Source organism: Miniopterus schreibersii (genome assembly GCF_964146895.1).
Source record: "Miniopterus schreibersii genome assembly, chromosome: 11".
Taxonomy (NCBI): Eukaryota; Metazoa; Chordata; class Mammalia; order Chiroptera; family Miniopteridae; genus Miniopterus; species Miniopterus schreibersii.
This window is the reverse complement of record NC_138111.1, coordinates 38740043-38759666: the sequence shown is the minus strand read 5'-3', so window position 1 is coordinate 38759666 and position 19624 is coordinate 38740043. Positions and strand designations below refer to the sequence as shown.

At 40.6% G+C, this 19624-nt stretch overlaps 1 pseudogene across 1 annotated transcript; it reads left to right on the top strand.

The window, feature by feature from the left end:
• The first annotated feature begins 2292 nt into the window (after positions 1-2292).
• Positions 2293-2790, top strand: LOC308563680 (ferritin light chain pseudogene; annotated as a pseudogene). The gene has a single exon. The product of its transcript is annotated as a ferritin light chain pseudogene (transcript).
• Positions 2791-19624: the final 16834 nt, after the last annotated feature.

Sequence of the window (19624 nt, the reverse complement as noted above, 5' to 3'; positions counted from 1 at the left end):
AATCTGCAGGGACAGGGACCGAGGGGAAGGCAAAGTGCTGAATGAGGAGAGAAATTTGGCAAGTGGGGAAAAAGACCTGACAAAGTTTGTCTGCCTCACCATTTTCCAAGGTTTGATTCTGTTTATCCCCAATATAATCACATTTCTGAGATTCCTTTGGGTCTGTTCACTCTGATCACTCTCAGTGTCCCCACATCTACTTTGAAAAGTTCTGGGTTTATCTAAAACCTGGCTTTTTAAAAAATCAGACCAGCAGCTTGGGTATCCCCAGGGAGCTAGGTAAATATGCAGAACCTTGGGCCGCACCTCAAACCTGAAGAATTGACATTTTAATGAGATCCCCAAGTGATTCATGTGCACATTAAGGTTTGAGAAATACTGCTCTAAAAATTAAATTGCAGAACCTGGTGGCTGTGAGAGAAACAAAAGGTTACCTAGGCCAGCTCAGAGTTTTCTCCACTGTATCACAATTTAGGGTTTTATGGAAAGTTTCCATGGTTCCAAGAAGCATGATTATTGCTTTGCAAACAGTGTTGAATATGTAAATACTTTTAGCTTGAGGACCACATCAGAACTCAGTTTCTTGCAAGCTTCCTTTTTTAATTTTTTTTTAAAATTCTTACATTAATAAGGCTGTTGGCTTCAGGAGCTCTCTTCCTTTGCACTTCACCTATGGTGGGGCATTTGTTTCTAAATGCAATCTAAGGGAGCTACTTCAAGCCTTGTCCTTCGAAGTAGAAAATGTAAGATGCCAACAGCGCTCTGCCTGTAACGAACTACGGGGACTGCTGCAAATTACCTGGTTTTCTTGCGTATTAGTCACGGTATCAGCAACACGGAGACACTACTGTCCTCCCTGTATGTCTCCCAAGAAAAGTAAGGAAGCAAAAGAATTCCCAGTCTGTGGAAAAGCACTGCTGCCTGACTGCTTGGTGGATCCAGACAGAAGGGTGGGAGCCATCCTTCACCTTCCACACCGCCCTCTCCTTCCAGGCTTATCTCAAATGCTTTCCTTTCTCTCATCCTCAGTGTCCCAAACCTGGACCAAGCCACTGTAACCACTGACCCCCGGCTCTCTTACCCTAAAAACCATCATTTAAGCTGAAACTAGAGGATAGGTTTTTTTAAAACACAATGTTGATCATAAAATTCCCCTCCCTAGAACTCTTCAGTGGCCTTTGAGGGCCATTAGGGGCAAGTTCCAAATACTCACATGACTCATTGTGCCTTCAGATCTGGCCTTTGCCACCTTCTTGAATCTCTTCTCTTGCCACCTCTAGTTACATCAGTTTTAAAAATCAGTACTTATAGAACGTTACCAGGAAACTACTTAATATCTGCCTCCCACTGTCCCTTTACCCTTTCATGTGACTGTCTCTTCTCTCATACTTGGATGAAAATTCCAACGGTTTTAAGGACTTTTTGGTTCTCTGTTGGGTAATAGAAAGTATTATGGTCACTGCCAGTGTCCAGCACATTCTCAGTTCAAAATTTCAAAGTATCTAGTCCCATAGAACACTGACAACACCAAACTCTATTTAAAATTAAATTGTGCCCTTCCGCGTGCTGGAGCCCAATGTGTGCTGGACACTTACGGAGGAAGAGGGTGTGACATGCTCCCTCCTCTTTTCCTGCCACGTGGTAGCAATATAAACTGGTCCAAACTCTTTAGAGAACAATCTGCCATTATCTTATCAAGGTGAACATGTGCATCCCCTATGACTCCGCAATTTACTCCTAGGGAGCAATTACCTCGAGAAACATACATGTGATCAGGAAACATGAACAAAAATGTTCATGGTAGCACTGTTTGTGAGGGTCGAAGACTAGAAACAATCCAAATGGCCACTGACAGAATGGGCCATAGATCATGATGTGCTCGCACAATGGGATACTGTGCAGTGTGAAAATGAATGAACCACAGCTCTATGCAACAATGTGGATAAAATTCACGAACTAATGTTAAATTAAAAAAGCAAGAAGAACTGTAGAATAGTTGCAGTGTAATACCTTACATATAAAGTTTAAAAACAAAGTTAATAATCTATTTTCTACATACATATACAAACACATGTAATAAAACCACACAGAGGTCGTGCCCTCAGCGGTCCCCCGGATCTGTCTCTTGCTTCAGCAGTGTTTGGATGGACCAGACCCAGGGACGTCCCTTCTTCCAGCCTCAACCACCCTCCAACCTCTTTTCCAGTCATCAGCTTCGGAGCCACCCCAGGCATCCTCAGCCTCCGAGACCAGCCGACTCTGTTTTTTGACCTTCCTTCCTGCTGAACACCCATGAGCTCTCAGATTCATCAGAATTATTCCACCGAGGTGGAGGCTGCGGTCAGCCGCCTGGCCAGCCTGCATCTGTGGGCCTCCAACGCCTACTCCTCTCTGGGCTTCTATTTCCAATGTGATGATGTGGCTCTGGAAGGCGTGGCCGGTTCTTCCAGGAGTTAGCGCAAGGGCCCAAGCATCTATCAAAGGTGCAAAACCGGCATGGAGGCCACATTCATTTCCAGGATCTGCTGAAGCCTTCCCAAGATGAGTGGGGCAAAACTCAGGACGCCGTGGCCGTGGAGAAGAACCTGAGCCAGGCCCTTTGGGACCTGCGTCCCCGGGTTCCACCTGCACGGACCCTCAGCTCTGTGACTTCTGGAGAACCAAGTCCTGGATGAGGGGGTGAGACTCATCAAGGAGACGGGTGACACTTAACTGACCTCTGCAGGCTGACCCACCCCCAGGCTGGTCTGGGCGAGTGTCTCTTTAAAAGACACCCTGAAGCAGGACTAGGAGCCTCTGGAGCCCAGAGGCCTTTGAGGGGCCCCTCTGCATTCCCCTGGTGTCTGCCTTTTGTCTGAGCCTCTCCCTGATTACTTCTGGGTCAGGGATACAGTGAAGGCCCCGGCTGGTGTGACTCAGTTGATCATACCGGGCACCAAAAGGCCGCTGGTTCAATTCCCAGTCAGAGCTCATGCCCAGGCTGCAGGCTGGCTCCCCTGTAGGAAGCGTGCAGAAAGCAACTGATGTTTCTCTCTCTCTCCTGCTCCCTTCCTCTCCCTCTAAAATCAATAAAAACATATTTAAAAGAAAGCGATACAGTGAAGAAATAATACACATAGCTGGGGGGTAAGCACATAAGTGTTTATTTTATTATATTCTTTAAATGTATCTATATTTTATATATATAAATGACATACCCATAAATGGTTTTATATGTACAAAATATTTGATAAAACAAACAAAATGTACAGGGTACTTATTTCTCCCTTTCTCTGCCATAATCAGTTGTCTCTGTTATTTCAAGGTAGATCCTAGATTTCTCGAACATTGACCTGTTTCAAGGCCACAGCCTGAGCCCAATTCTGAGGAGCCATTTTGCCCACCAACCAAATCTGGCATTGGACAGCAGGGAAAAAGGAAGAATAAGAAACATGTTCTTATTCTGGCTCTGCCATTTGTCAGCTGTACAATTTTAGGAATCTCAGACTCAGTTTTCTTGCCTACAAAATGGGACGAACCACTCCAGTCTCACAGGGTTGCTGTGAGGATTAAGCGAGACAAAGATGCACAGAGTGCTCGGGGCATACATAATAAGTGCTCAGACATGTTAGTTTCCTTCCCAGTCGTAAAAGAAATAGGGAAGACTGTGTGTTTAAAATGGTCTACAACTAGTATTGCTACTTACAAGCTACATTTAAGCCTGTGCATAACCATAGCCAACTCATTATTTCATTCAACAGACGTGTGTTGAATGGTCACTGTGCACCAGACATTCGGATGATAGATCTGTAGTTTCAACCTTGCAAGTGAAAAATGGTATCTTTTCTAACCTCAGGGGTAGGCCTAATGAAGAGATTTCTGACCCAAGCTGTGCATAACATAAGGATGGAGTTACAGGGACTGAGGCTGCGGGCAAGTAAAATGTTTAATAAATAATGAAAATATGACCCTTGGCGCCAGTGTGGTACTTAAGGCCATTCATACTCCCTGGCATCGGCTGAGTCATTGCGAAGCTGAGGAAACATGAGTTCCTGAAGCTACCTGGAAGGCCGGTTATGTCATCTCTGGGTGAAATGGATCCTGAAATATATGTCATCTTCTGGGGGGTGGGGGTGGGAGGAGAGGTTTTAACCCCTGGGAAGTGAGGTATTATTTTGTTCCAGTTTGCAAAAGAAAGAGCCATTACACTCCATTCCCAGAAACTGTCTCCTGAATGACTTAGAGCAGGGCTAAGGAAACAGAATGCATATTTTTAATTGATTCTGTCTTTCTTTGAGCAGAGCTTCAAGTAGCCTAATAAATTTTTAAGTTCCCAAAGAGCTGGTTGCATTCAGAGTGACTCCAGAAAACATGTTCTAATTTGGGATGTCACAGGCATCGCTGCCGTAAATCATCACAAACAAAATTGCCGCGTGGACTATTTGAGGACTAGATGAAAGGCCCCAATTGTCCCCGTTGCCTCTTCCTCCTTCACTTTATTGGGTATCAGTTCTCAAAATTAAGGATATGAATCTGATCTATGCTTCTATTAATAATTCAGATGTCAGGTCAGAGAAGGACCACAGGGTTTCAGAGCTGGGAGCTGGAGCTCGGAGTTCCTGCATCCATTTCCAAGGTCACCTCTTAGTGCAGGGGATAGCAAACTGTAGTGTGTAGTAGAGTCACCGGAGGGTTTGTTAAATAACAGATTGCTGGCCCCCATTCTCAGCGTTTCTGATTCAGTATGTATGGCTCCGGGCCTGAGAATCGGAATTTCCGGCAGCTTTTTAGGTGTCATTGAGGCTTCTGGTCCAGGGACCACAGTATGAAAAGCCATCCTAGTTAACTGAAGGACAAGGCAGAAAGGCCAACTCTCGAGCAGTTCAGTACTTTTTCCAAGGGGGCTCTTCTATAGGATACGGATTTTATGCTAAAGTTATGGATGGAATCCATAGTTTTCTCCTGAAAGGAGGTAGAGCTAAAATCATGAGCTTTGGATTCAGACAGTTTAGCTCTGTGATTTTGAACAAGTTACTTAGCTTATTTGAATCCCAGGTTCTTCATCTGTAAATTAGGAATTATTAGTTCTTCTAATGACTTGAGACTTCTAAAGATTAGTCCAAGAACTATTTGACAGGGTTTGAGGACTGTGAGCCTATTAATAAGCATCTAATTTAGCTTCTTCACTTTTCAGATGTGGAAACAAATGTGCAGGGAAAGTGTCTTATCTGAGATCTCATAGCACATGGCAGAAAGAGGAACAGGGTCTGGTCTTGTAATGAGTTTCGTTCTGTTTTAATCCTTCACATTGGATGAATCCTTCCAAACCACACACTTCAACAACACTTTAACAGTAGAAGACCATTCATATGGCAGGATGTAGACTTATGTCAAGCATTTTAGAGAGCCATATTAGCCAAGTTCTACGATTTAATCTACTTTTCAAAATGCTATTTCTTGTACAATGTTTTACATTACACTTACACAGTGGAACACAAAATATGGGAAGGTAATAAAGAATTTATTCTGCTCACCCTTAACTATTCAAAGAAAACATATAGCAAGTCTCCCAAATTGATTTTTATTTTTCCTTTCAGTGGATTTTCAAAGAGTCTTCCTTGTGGCATAACAGTGTTTTGCAAAAGGGTTGTGACTATTTATAGAATTCTTCTCTTTGGTGTTAAAAATGAGTACATTTGAAAAAGGAGAGTTTAGTAGATGGGAAATCAATTTCCAAACAAAGGAGGTAAAAGTTTTAAATGCATTAAGAAAATTACAGTAAGTGTTTACAAGGGGAAAAATGCAACTTGAAGGACGTTACTCACTCGAGCTGTACTTGTTTGGGGTGTTTAGAAACAAGAGTGCTCTAGAACTAGCTAAAACTCCTATTGAGTGGACATGGGTCCTGGGGTGCAGCAGTGTTGAGAGATTTGCTGAACTGAGTCTGTGGCATTGGCAAAGCCCAGTTTAGTGCTTTTGGCAGTGTGACCAGCTCATCATCATTTTCATTTTTGAAAATATTAATATTTTCCAAAAGAAGAATTAACATTTTAATGAAGCCAAGAAATAATGTGTCAGTGTTGTGTAGGTTTTGATGTGAGCCCACTGTTTACACCAAGATCACTACTTGGTTCATAGTCAGACTAAGACCAATGGTACATTTTATAACATTTATTTGATCCAAGGAATTTATTTATTTTTTTATTTTTAAATTTGTGTGTGTGTGCAGTACCTAATCTTGATTGATTGATTGATTGATTGGTTGGTTGATTGATTTGAGAGAGAGAGTGATCTACTACTCCACTCATCTATGCGTTCATTGGTTGATTCCTGTATTTGTCCCTACCAGGGATCAAAGCCACAACCTTGGTGTGGGCCTAGTCCAAGAAATTTAAAACTCTTATTCTGAGAAGAGATATATCCACTAAATGGGCACTAACTGGCTAAGTAGACAAGTGATGGCCTTAGCCGGTTTGGCTCAGTGGTTAGAGCATCGGCCCCTGGACTGAAGGGTCCCAAGTTTGATTCCAGCCAAGGGCATGCACATGTGTTGCAGGCTCCATCCCTGGCCTCCGGTGAGGCTCTTGCAGGAGGCAACCAATGGATGTGTCACAACGATGTTTCTCTCTCTCTCCCTTCCACTTCCTTCCACTCTCTCTGAAAAGAAATGGAAAAAAATATCCTCCAGTGAAGATAAATAAGTTAATTAATTAATTAAAATAAAATAAAAAAATAAGTAGACAAGTAAATGGGTCTCTTCTCCCTGCTCTTTAGTTTCAACCTTCAGGATCTAGATATAATCAGTGATTACAGCAGGGATTTTCAATGGCCTTGGGTGGACATTCTGATGTGTCACAGACCAGTGGGGGAGTGAGGAGGGTTTTGTTCCCAGCTAAGGGACAGGGGATTGTGCACATCAGGAAACCTATCTTCTCTGCCCACCATCTGATAATTAACCTTCACTAATGGAAAGGTGCAGTCCTAGGGAGATAATGAAAAATCCCTTTTACAAGCCAATTTGAGACCCAGGCAGAAATTTACAATGTGTCCTACCTCGGATGATCTGGAGCTCATTGTAATAGGCCTGAATCTCTGAAAAGAAATTATTTTGAAGTGATGACATAAATTATGTATGAGTATCAATTGAATATTCAAGTATAATGGATTTATGGAATACAAGAGACCATTTCTTTTGAGATGCTGCAATGCTGCTATTGTTAGGCTCAGAGCCCAGCTGATTGCTTATAGGGAGCCTTTGTGCAAATTTGAAAGAGGCGCTCCCTCTGGGTGATGCAGCCCCGTGGGTACAGGGCTTGGCAAGCGGAGCCTGGGCTGCAGCTCAGCTCCCTCTGTCCCATTGGCTGGGCGCCTTTGTGTAATGCACAAACGGCACGTCCTTAAGTGGCAGCCCCAATTGCTGTTGGAAATGTGTGCCAACAGCAAGGATTTCAAGGCTTGGAGTGCTCATGTTGGTTGTTAGAGAGTGCATCTGAAATAGATAAACATGATGGTTCCTTCTCTTACCTCAATTCAGAAGTTATCCTCAAGAGATAGTTAAGCTCTCACATGCCCTAAAAGCAGGTGGAGCCTTCCTGATAGAGAACAGAGATCCTGTCTTGGCAGGTGTGTTTCCTGAAGAAACTCGGCTGGTGGGGTCATACTTCCCAAAGCAGAAGCAAACAACCAACACCTGGGACATTTAGATTTCTAGTCCCAGAACTGTCCTTTTTGCCACCAGCTGCACTGACACTGGGAGGGGAAACTGTTGTGTTGGGTGTGGAGCTAAAACCCTTTATATCCACCTAGATGGACTGGAACTTAAGGGTGATGTGTGTTAGCAATAAAAAGTATATGGTCTGGAATGTCCATCTTTCCTCCTGGAACCACTGTGTATGGTGCCATGGCAGTGAGAGCAGAAACACAGAAACCTGATACTGAGTTCCCAGTTCCAGGACAAGATGGAATAGACTAAGTGCACTGTTCCTTGGCTAAGTGCAAGGCCTTGGACATCATACAGGAGTGGGAAAAGGTTAATAATAATAACTAATACAATAATAAATAAATAATAATACAAGAATAAACTGTTTCACGTACTCACAAGTGTAAACCTACTTTTGCCCACCTCTGTATATACAACAAATATAAGAAGGCTCTGTATATACATCAAATATAAGAAAGAGAGAAGAAGGCAGGCCTGTGAGGGCTCTCAGACCCAAGGAGGCACGTGGTGACATGGGTCTTCTTCTTGCCTTGTATAGCCCAGACTGGGTGCTGGAGAAGCAGGCAGCCTGGAAAAGCCAACAGACCAAAAAAAAAGCCCCAAGAAAAGTCAACTCACTCTAGCCAGAGGACAAGGAGAGGAGTAGCCTAGCAAAAGAGGGAACTTTTAGAGAACAGCTGCTCTACTCCAGCCAAATACCAAGAAAAAACTGTGAATGGAGAGCCTAGATCTATGCCCTTGCCCAGCTATACCAAGGCACTCCTCTTCCCCTCCCTCCTGGGGGTGTCAGGGTTTCTATCCCCACCTGGCAGTAATGGGAGCACCCCACCCTCTGTCCCAGGTTGTCAGTAAAGACCATCCTGGGAGCCAGCACTTCAGCCCCACCCGGTGGTAATGAGGCATCCCTCCCTGCCCAGGTGGTATGGGAGGGGGCTGAGTGGGAGACTGGGACTTTTACCCCATTCCAGCAGAAACTCGGCTTCCCAGCCCCGAGTAGTGTCAGCAGAGGCCTGGTGGGGAGCCTGAACTCCCACCCTCCCACCCCCCAGCAAGAATGTGATGCCCTTCTGCTTCCCAGGGCTCAATGGAGACCAAGGGGGTATTCTGGGTGTCCACACATGTGACAGTAATGTAACTAGACATCACCACCTTCCTCCACTGGTATGGTGCTAAAGCAGAACATTTCAATGTGATTCAGAATCTCATAACAGAATAGCAAAAATGTCCAAGATACAACTGAAAATCACTCATATCAGGAACCAGGAAAATCTCAACTTGAGAAGAGACAATGAACAGATACTAATACTAAGATTATGTAGATGCTGGAATTCTCTAACAAGGATTTTGAAGCAGCCATCATAAAAACAAAATGCTTCAACATGGAATTTCAAACACAGTTGAAACAAATTTAAAAAATGAAAAACCTCAGCAAAGAAATAGAAACTATAAAGAACCAAATAAGAATTTTAGAACTGAAAAATGCCATAATCAAAAAAACAAAAAAAAACCTCAACTGGATTAATAGAATGGAGAGACCAGAAGAACATATCAATGAACTTGAAGAGAGAGCAACAGAAATTACCCAATCTGAACAACAGAAAGAAAACAGAATGGAAAAAGCCCCGCAAAAAGGAGCAGGACCTCAGTGACCTGTGGGACTATAACAGAAGAGACCATATTTGTGTCCTCAGAGTCCCAGAGGAAAGGAGGAAAAATGCAGGGGTGAAAAAGTATTCACAGAAATAAATTTGGCAAAAGACAAACTTACAGATTTAAGAAACTGAGTGAATCCTAAAAAGGAGAATCTAGAACTGATCCTTGTTTTGGAAGGAGCCCTAAAACAGAAGTCAACTACACAGTCAGGCGATTCACATTGAAAAGAAAAGAGGAAGGAAGGCAGGGAGGGAGGGAGGGAGGGAGGGAGGGAGGGAGGGAGGGAGGGGGGGGAGGGAGGGAGGGAGGGAGGAAAGGTTGGGACCATTGCTTTATAGCATCCTTGTCATAGCATTAGGCATAGCACATGAAAAATAAAAACTTGAGCACTGGTGGCTTAGTTTAGAGAAGAGTGCATCTGCTAAGCAAACACACAGTAATATAATTCATTTAACAGGTGAACCACTGAAGTGGTTTGGGGATGATTTTGGAGGAGAGTCTGGTTTTCATAAGCCACTAGTCTATCCTCTTAAGCAGACTAAGAGTAAAATCAGGATGCAAGCATTTAAAAATAAATTCATTGTTATTTATTTAATTCATTGTTACTAATTTAATGTATTTCATATTTAAAATTGTTTAAATTTAACATTCGAGAGAAAATACCACTCAAAATTGTGGTTTGGTTTTGTATTTTTTTTAACTAAATACGATAACCACATATATTATTAATTCCATCTGGAAGTAATACCATCCTCTTTGCCAGTTTCTAGAATCAAATGACCCGAAAGGATAAGATCCCTCTGACAAGTTGTTCGAATATTTATTTTTCAATGAGTATTACATATACTAGAGCTAATATTCTCATACAAATGACACAAAAAAAGATCCTTGTTGGTTAATAATAATCTGTATTCAATCATTATTTCCTTTAGTCCTCACAGGAACCCAACAGGAAGAACAAAGAGATCTAGAAGATTAAGGTTTGTGCTAGATCCCTCCTAACTAGTGGCTACTTACTGACGCAAAGGACACAAATCCGATATCCTGTCGACCAGCCACTTCAGTAGCTCACAAAGCAACAAACTCCATCTCATTCTGAATTCTTTGCTATGAATTTATGGGGGGAAAAATATCACCTGATTTTATTTTAATCGAATTAAAGTTGTTTGTTAAATGACATAGACTCTAAATAAGGATATTTATTGTTCCAGAATAAGTATCCTTACCCCAAAGCTATGTTTTATGCAATGTTAATAGCTTTAGAGACTGTACTTCTCGATTATGTTCCCTCATTTTAACAAACATTTGTATCTACTATGTACCAGGTGCATGAATGGTCCCTGGCCTTGAGAAGACTCAGGATTTTGGGAGAATATGGATATGCCATTTGTTGTATGGGGCATATTGAGTCTATTATCAGTTTTAATATATTCTCGGTAATCAGAGCTTTGGGTATTTTGGAGTCTTTGGATGATGCTCTTTAATTTTTTCCTCCCAAACCATTAGAAATCACTTCTCATTTTGTGATCTTCTCTTTAGTACTCGGAACACTTCTTTTTTTTTTTTTTTTAATATATCTTTATTGATTTCAGAGAGGAAAGGAGAGGGAGAGAGAGAGAGAAACATCAATGATGAGAGAGTCACTGATGGGCTGCCTCCTGCGCACCCCCGACTGGGGACTCAGCCCGCAACCCGGGCATGTGCCCTGACCGAGAATCGAACCCCAATCGCCTGGATCCTGGGTCGATGCTCAACCGCTGAGCCATGCCCGGCAGGGCCCGGAATTCTTTAAATACTTTTTTTTTTTTCATTTTCACCCGAGGATATGTACAGAAATGGACTTATTTTAAGAGTGGCGAAGAGGGTCATACATTATTCAAGTGACAACTGCGTCGAAGTTGTTTCACATAAATTGTACAGAACATGACGATATACTTCATGTCTCCTTTCTTTTTTTATCCTTTTAATCTAAGAATACATTTTTATTGATTTTTTTTTTGAGAGATTGAGAAACATAGATGTGAGAGAGAAGCATCGATTGGTTGCCTCCCGTACGCGCCCTGACGGGGATTGAACCCGCGACCTGGGCGTGTGCCCTGCCCTGGGGTCTAACCCGCAGCATTTTGGTGACCGGGATGATACTCCAGCCCACTGAGCCACCCAGCCAGGGCCTAAAGCCTGTCAACCGGCTGGATGAACAGTGAGAAACTCTAAATAAGTCTCTGTACGTATGTTGTGAAACCTCCCCTCTCCCTTCCCAGCCAGCCCTCATGGCCCAACCAAAAATCGTCTGAGCACGAACCTCTCAACCGTGCCCCTTCCCTCCTCCAAGAATGAAAACTGGCCCCTCTTCTGCGTGTTTCTCCTCCTTCCCCTCCCCCTCCTCCTCTGTTCGTTTTTCTCTTTTCACTCTTATCACATCCAAATCAGTTTGCCTTCCGTATCTCCTCTACCCGTTCTGGTCCCAAGAATTTCAAAAACACAAGAACTTGATCACAAGAATTTGGAGAACAGGCTGTAATCCTCAGGGTGGAAGCAAAAGCCTCTCGGCAGCGTTGGTCCAGCTGGTTTCTCCTCTTGCTCAAGGGAGGTTAATCTGGGACAGCTTTTAGTCCCACTCAGGGCAGTGCCACTTGACTCTGCTCAGGTCTGTGGCAAATACTTTGACTTCAATTTGATTTTGTTTTTTGGCATCTTCTTCAGAATATCTTCACTCTTTGAAGTGTTTTTAAATGCTAAGGCTTGGACGTGGCTAATTGTTGGCATTACAAATAGGATGTAATCTAATGTCATATTGGACACGACAGTGGAAAGGGGCTGTCCTTGAATGCCCTCTTACTTTATTGACCAACACAGTTGAAGTTTGGCAATAGGAGAAAATGTATTCTCTTGGCACTGTGCCTACCACATGCTTCTTAGAACCACTTTTTTGGGCGGGAGGGGAGCAGAATTCAGTGATTTAAATAAATACCTGCCTAGCCTCTCTAGACCATCACAGTTGTATCAGAATAAGCTGGACCTTGCTGAACCTCATGATGAAAGGACAAGTCCATCAGTTATTTCCTGATAGAAGAGATTTCCCTTTTCACCATAATTATTTATCTTTATTTGGTGGTTACTGTTAATATTTATTTTTCAAGTTAGAATGATGTAACAGCATGGTAAAATTACCTATAGTTGACTTAAGAGAAAATTTTTAATGGGATTCAAATGAAGGTAAAAAGAGGGGAGAAAGGAAGAGACAAGGGGTAAAACTGAGAGATTAAAGATGAAACGTATGGCTTTGCATGTGTTTAAAGGGAAATGTGAAAAGAAATCTATAGAGAATAACACAGAAGCTAAGCCAAACTTCCTAGATACAAATTAAGTGTCTTAAGCCACAAAAATGTGTGTTTTTCCCCGATTAAAAAGCATAAATGAATCCTTCTTTACATGCATTTGAAATAGCTGAATAATCCAAGTACAGAACCATATCAGCACACTTGCAGGTAACGCGTAAGAGCTCATCTGTAACATCCTGGGTACAAGCCCGTTCCTTCCTACCCCCTCTCTAGTTATGATGTAAACTAGGTTCTGAAGCCTCTTGACTTCATCTCTAAAGTGGAGGAAACGGTTTTGGACAAGAGCCTATTTTTTCAGATCTGCATTTTTTCGCATGTTTTACGGTCAAGAATTGGCTATTTTCTTGTGAACTCTGAGAATGAATTCTTTCAGAGAGGGCATACCTCCACTTTTTCTATGCTGTCCTGAAACAAATGAATCAGTTTTTTTCTTGCTTTCATGTGCCATTCGGTGGTATGTGCTCACAACACACATCAGCCTTATGCGAAGTGGCATTACGAAGGGAAATTGGCTGCCCAATTTATATCTTTATAGTTTTAATTTTCTTCATTTTATATTTTTCTTTAAATCCTTGAACATACAACAAATGTTTTATACTCCTTGTTAGCTGATTCTATCACTTCAGTCATTTTTGGTTTGTCTATGATTTTTCTCCTGGTTATAGACCAGAATTTACTACTTTTTTGCATGTGTAGTCATTTTAAATTGGATGGATATTACAAATATATTGTTGAGTGTTGAAATTTTGTTGCCCTCTTTAAAAAGCAGTGAAATTTGTTTTGGCGGGCAGCTAATTTACTTGTAGATCGCTTTCTTTCTTTTTTTTAAAAAAATATGTTTTTATTGATTTCAGAGAGAGGATGGGAGGAGAGATACAAACATCAATGATGAGAGAGAATCATTGATCGGCTGCCTCCTTCACGCCCCCTACTGGGGATCAAGCCCACAATTGGGTCATGTGCCCTGACTGGGAATAGAACCGTGACCTCCTGGTTCATGGGTCCACACTCAACCACTGAGCCACATGGCCGGGCACTTTGATTCTTCTGAGGCTTGGTTTAAAGCTTTGTTGCAGTGGGTTGTTTGGCCTTTATTCTAGGGCCAATAAAGCCCTACTGCTAATAGGTGACCCTTCTCAGATCTCCTCTGATGGCCCCAAATAGTCAAAGAAGATTCTCTGCCCTGGATAGATGGAGTTCAAATGTCTCCAAATCCTGTGTGAACTCTTTAGTCTTTTTCCTTTACCTGACCTTCTAGGAATTTCACCCTATGCACACACAGAGTAATATTCAACCAAGGAATCAAGGGGGCCTTTGTATGAATTTCTGGAGTTCTTTCACTTTGCACCTTGTTTCCCTACAGTATCCTGCCCTGCAAATTCTAGCCACCTCAGCCCCATCCTAGTGAAATTAGCTTGCAACATTTAGTTTCCTCTCCCTTTGTTGCAGTATAAAAATTGCCTCCAGGTAGGGTTGCAGGGTTTAACGAATAAAAATCCAATATTGCATTTCTATACATAATTATAATTTAAAAAATCATTATGTATCTGAGATTCAAACTTAACCAGACATCCTAGATTTAACCTGGCAACCCTACTTCCAGGTAGCAAGCCAGGAAAATTGCAGGGCTCACTTCAATTGTTCTTCTTTTCTTAGGGATCACAGTCTTAAACATACTGTGGTCCCAATATCTGAAAACAGTTGTTTCATATACCTTGTGCAGTTTCCTAGTTGTTTACAGAGGGAGGGCAAGTCTGTATCAGTTACTCCTTGGCTTGCAATGGAAGTCCATAGTGCACCTTTTAAGCAAGCAGGCAAACAAACAGGGCAGGGGCTCTATCTGGAATTGTTCAGGGAAACCATTAAGAAACAGTAAATAAATGTCATTTCTACTCATCCTGGAATGTTACATAGAGCTGCTCCTTGTGAAAAAGAGCTCAATTGTAGTTCAAATCATCTTCCTTCCAAAGTTCATATTTGAAATCACCATTTCTTTTCTGTTTTATGGTCTCCACAGGCTTGGACGTTATCTCAGTTTTATCTGTTCTAGACAATGTCAACCTATCTCTTTGGGAAATCACAAGGATTCTGCAAGGTGAATTCTAGCCACTTCACACATCCCGTACTGCAGAAAGATCATTTCAGATATACCCCCCAAAGGCCCTACGCGGGCTTCTTCACATAAGAGAGTTCACTTTATTTACATAGATTATTACAACAATGACTCTCATCTCTTGGGGAGTTCAAAGAGACTGTGTTCATCAAGCAATAGTTACATGGCATGGTGGAAAGACCCTGTGTCTTGTGAGGATTAGAGGGCAACTAAGGTTTATTGAGTACTTGCTACATGCCAAGTATTTCCATTCTGTGGTGCGCTAGAGCCAGCCTGTGCCAGCTCATATGGGCTTGTGAGAAGCAATTGTTAAATTTTCAGGAATCTTGCCAGCCTTGTTTTTAACTGTTGGAAGCTTGAAATTGATAGCAGGAGAAATAGGTATCTTAAGGAAATCATCAAATGCTACAAATCATGGCTCTTCCATCAGCTTCAAGAGCTGATTTTAACCATTTACTAGCACATCACTGCAATCAGTTTTTCATTTTTATCTTCCCAACAACTCTGTAAGGTATTTATTAGGTGAAGTATAAAGATGGAAAACACTCATATTACGTAAGTAACGTGTCCAAAGTTTCCCAGAGAACAAGAAACAAAAAACCAATTCTGTAACTGCATGCTCTTTCTACTTAGATTGCTACACCTTTGAGCCACATGTGAACAGAGTTGTTGCTTTAACACTGACTGTAACCTTGGGTCAATACCTTACCACTATGAATCACCATTTACTCATCTGTAAAGTTGGGAGCACTGAATTGCTTAATATCTGAGGTCAACAGAATGGATATTATCAACATCCCCCTTTAACTGATAATAATACTGTGGCTCCAAGAGATCAATTAGTATGTCTAAGTTTCCAAAAACTACCTACCTTCCATTCTTCCCTGTACGGTTAGTTTTGCTATTTTTCCCCCCTCTAACATAATAATTTAAAAATACAAAAAGAAAAATGTAAAGTCACAGCTTCATATTATGAAGCTATTCTATTGACTTAAAACTTTGAAATGAACAAAAATTAAGTCTTACCTCTTTGGAATATTTTCTGCTCCTACAGTATGAATTCTGTTGTCAGGAAGCTTTCAGTTACCAAGGGAAGGGTAGACAGACAGTTGAGCCTTGAACAACAGAGATTTGAACTGCCCATTTCCACTTAAACGCAGATTCCCACCCCACCCCCAGTAAATACAGCCAGCCAGCCCCTCATATCCTAGGTTTTGCACCTGCAGATTCAACCAACCATGGATAGAAAACAGTATCTTCAAATTCCCAACTGCAGATTCCAAACCGTGGTTGAATCTGTGGATGTGAAGGGCTAACTGTAGTTAAGATTTGGGGAGTCAAAAATTATACAGACCCTAGTGCGTGTTGCTCAGTGGTTAGAGTGTTGGCCCACCCACCAGAGTCATGGGCCTGATTCGCAGTCAAGAGCACATTCCTCGGTTGCAGATTTGATGGCTCAGGTCCGGGTGTGTGTGAGAGGCAACCAATTGATGTTTCTCTCTCCCTCCCTTCCACTCTCTAAAAAAAATCAATGAAAAAATATCCTCAAGTGAGGATTAACAACAACAGAAAAAGTTATATGGGAATTATTTTGGACTGAGCAGGGGGTCAGATTTAAAAAGCATTTTTATAAAACAATATGTACCTACTATATTGTTGGACCTATACATATAGAAATGTAATATATGTGTAATATATTTGCCAACAACAGCGCAAATGAGGTGAATGTGGGCAAAGCTGTATTGAGCTGAAGAAATGACTACAGATGGTAAACTAACAGTTATAACAATGCACTGCGGGGGTTGTAACATTAATAGATGTAATATGTAGGTACTGCTTAGAAATATTTTCATTAGACTTGGTACTAAATGAGAGTTTTAGATATTATACAATTTGTTATACGCCCTACCAAAACAAAACAAAAACCCTAAACAAAAAACTCAATATCACCCAAATACTATGTTGCTCTGATAGCCAGGCTAAAAATATGTTTGAGTTACTTCTTGGTCTATAGTGGGGTCCTATAATTTCAGAGGCCTGGACTTAAAAAAATAGGTTTTTCACCTTATGTAATCATAAAAAATAACAGCAACATAATTTTCTAAGGAAAAACTCAACCCATAATTCTACTTCGACAAAATACATTTTCATTGTATTTATTGCCTTCTGGTTTTACTCCATAGGCATTCACATTTTATTTTATGGAGGTGTAACTACTTACATGTATTTTTTCACTTGGTATTACATTAGATACTTTAGCAAATTTAGGTGTCATTCTTGATAGCATTACATGTATTCAGGGATATGTAAGTATTTTCTTGTCTCTCTCCCACCTGCCCATTCTACTTTATAGTGGTGGACCTAGGAGGCTTGGAGCCTAGAATTCTACACTCAAAAACAAACTAGAAAGTACCAGAAAACAAAAAACACCAAACACTAAAATCTTGACCTTTGGCGAAATAATATAAATGGTCTGACTTGACCAAAGTTTTAAACTTGTATTTACATAATTTGAAATTGTTTAAATACAAACATAAGTATCATCTGAATAAGATTGGTTGTAATGTAATATAATGTAAAATGCTAATTAGAAGTTTTGATTTAAAGTCTATGAATCCACTATAGTTTGCAGGTAATTTGGAAAACGGGTACATTTAAAAATGTTGACCTACCTGCTCCCCTTCTTACCTTTTAGTATGCTGCCTTAGGCAGTAATCATAGAAATAATCAACTCTGAGTTAACTTAGTTCAATAGTTGAACTTTACATTTTATCAGCAGATACATAATCATATTTAAAATAGCACTTCTCATTTTTCTAATATAAAGATTTCATTTCTTAAAGCATACTACTAAAACTTTTTATAGATGTTATAATTGTCTTTTGCGAGTTCAGTACATGGCCTACAAGAGGAAATAAAGGGTGTAAATATTTTCAAGTCTATTTGGCTTCTAATGAAAAAACCAGCTTAACAGCTTTTAGCTCACTATTTATAAAGACTATGCTTTACTTCCTGTTTTGTTTCATTTTTTAAAACTGTAATGTCAAGTGGGTCATTTCCAGGCTACAGATATTTGCTTCCTTCCTTAGCATTACTTATTCAACTATTCAGTCAGAGGCACAATCCATTTCGAGATGTACTAGACAAACGACTTCTCTCTCCATTCTGCAAATTTAACTCAAAACAATCCAAATATATAAATAGGTCCCTTTTTGGTCACAGGATATTTGGGGTGCACATCATTAGAATGCAACATGCTATCATTGTTTTTTAATATATTGCCTGTTTTAAACCAAAGCAATTAGCTAAAAGCCCATCCATCACCAATTAGTATTAACTTCTGATACTTTATTCAATGTAATGGCTTATTCTCAGCATGTTATATAATTTGTAGTAAATGTGCTGTTGAAGTAAATACTTGATTTGATTAGTTACCATCTTCACTAGGTTTTAACACAACCAGAGCTATTACTGAGCCTAGTAAAATGAATTAGAGTTACTTAAATATACAATTCATTAATTTGAGAAATGTGAAAGGCACAACCTACCAATCTACTCTCTTCAATGAAGAGTAAGGCGTAACTGAAGAGACATTTAAATAAAATTATGTTTAATGAAAGAGCAAATAAGCTTATGCTGTACTATAGTTCAAAAGGATCACTGGCCTGTCAGTCCAGATAAATTGGGTGAGGATGAGGTAGTACCACCTCTGACTAGGTTGTTCGACCTTGGAAAAGTCACTTTTCTTCTTTGGGTTTGTTTCCTCACCTGTAAAATGAAGGGATTAGGCTATATCCTATCTACAAAGTTTTAACTTGAGTTTATCTGGCTTCCATACCTGTTCTTGAAGAGTTGTTCTCAAGTTTTTGTCTAAACGCACTAGGACCAGCCTATTATGTGACAAACGATGTTAGTTTACAATTTTAAAAATTTTCATTTATCAAGTTTTCAAGCTAGCATAGAAATATATATATATGCATAGAAATCACAAAGAGAAAAAATGACACTGCTACATATTCTTAGGTGGGATTTAGAACTGGTAAATTTAAGTTTGAAGTCTGAAAGTGGCAAGGTGAGAAAATCAATGTATTGTTCTTATTCTGCTTTTTTGTACTTGTAAGATAGGCAGGAGTTATGTAGGCTGCTGAACATTTTTCCAGGACTACTGTTAACATCCAAATTTTACCATGTTGGTATGCGCAAGAGCCAAGTATCAAAATAAGTTATCTGGGACTACTGCAGCCAAGGTTAAAAAATTGTATGAATCGTTACATATGAGTGGGGCTGAGAGATTTTACTATCACATTAGAAACATAAGACCATTAATCAATCAGGTCCATCTCTTCATTGATTGTGAGGGCACCAGTGACCCAGGGAAGTAACTTGCCAAGGTTACAGAGCTAATTCGTGTCAGTTGAGGAGAGAGCCCACGCCTGATTGCCAATTCAATTCTTCTACATCATACTGTGTTCTAGATGCCACGGGGCAAGCAAAGTTCTGAGTAGGCAGAAGAAATCTAAATGGACTATAGAACCTTAAAGGGACCTGACACAGGGTCCACCTAATTCAATTTCTCATTTAAATCTGGAATTTCTTTTGTAGCATTGTGACAGATGTCATTCAGCTTCTGCTCTAGTAGTAAGATACTCATTAACATGTAGGGGACAATTATTTCACCTTGATGGACAAATATCCATAAAGTTATTTTTTACATTGAGCTGTAAGCTGCAATTTTCTTTGTTCTACTCTGTGTCAAAAAGAATTGTACGTGCTTCGCAAATATTTGAAGACACCTGTCATTTCTTAGTCACGTAATCC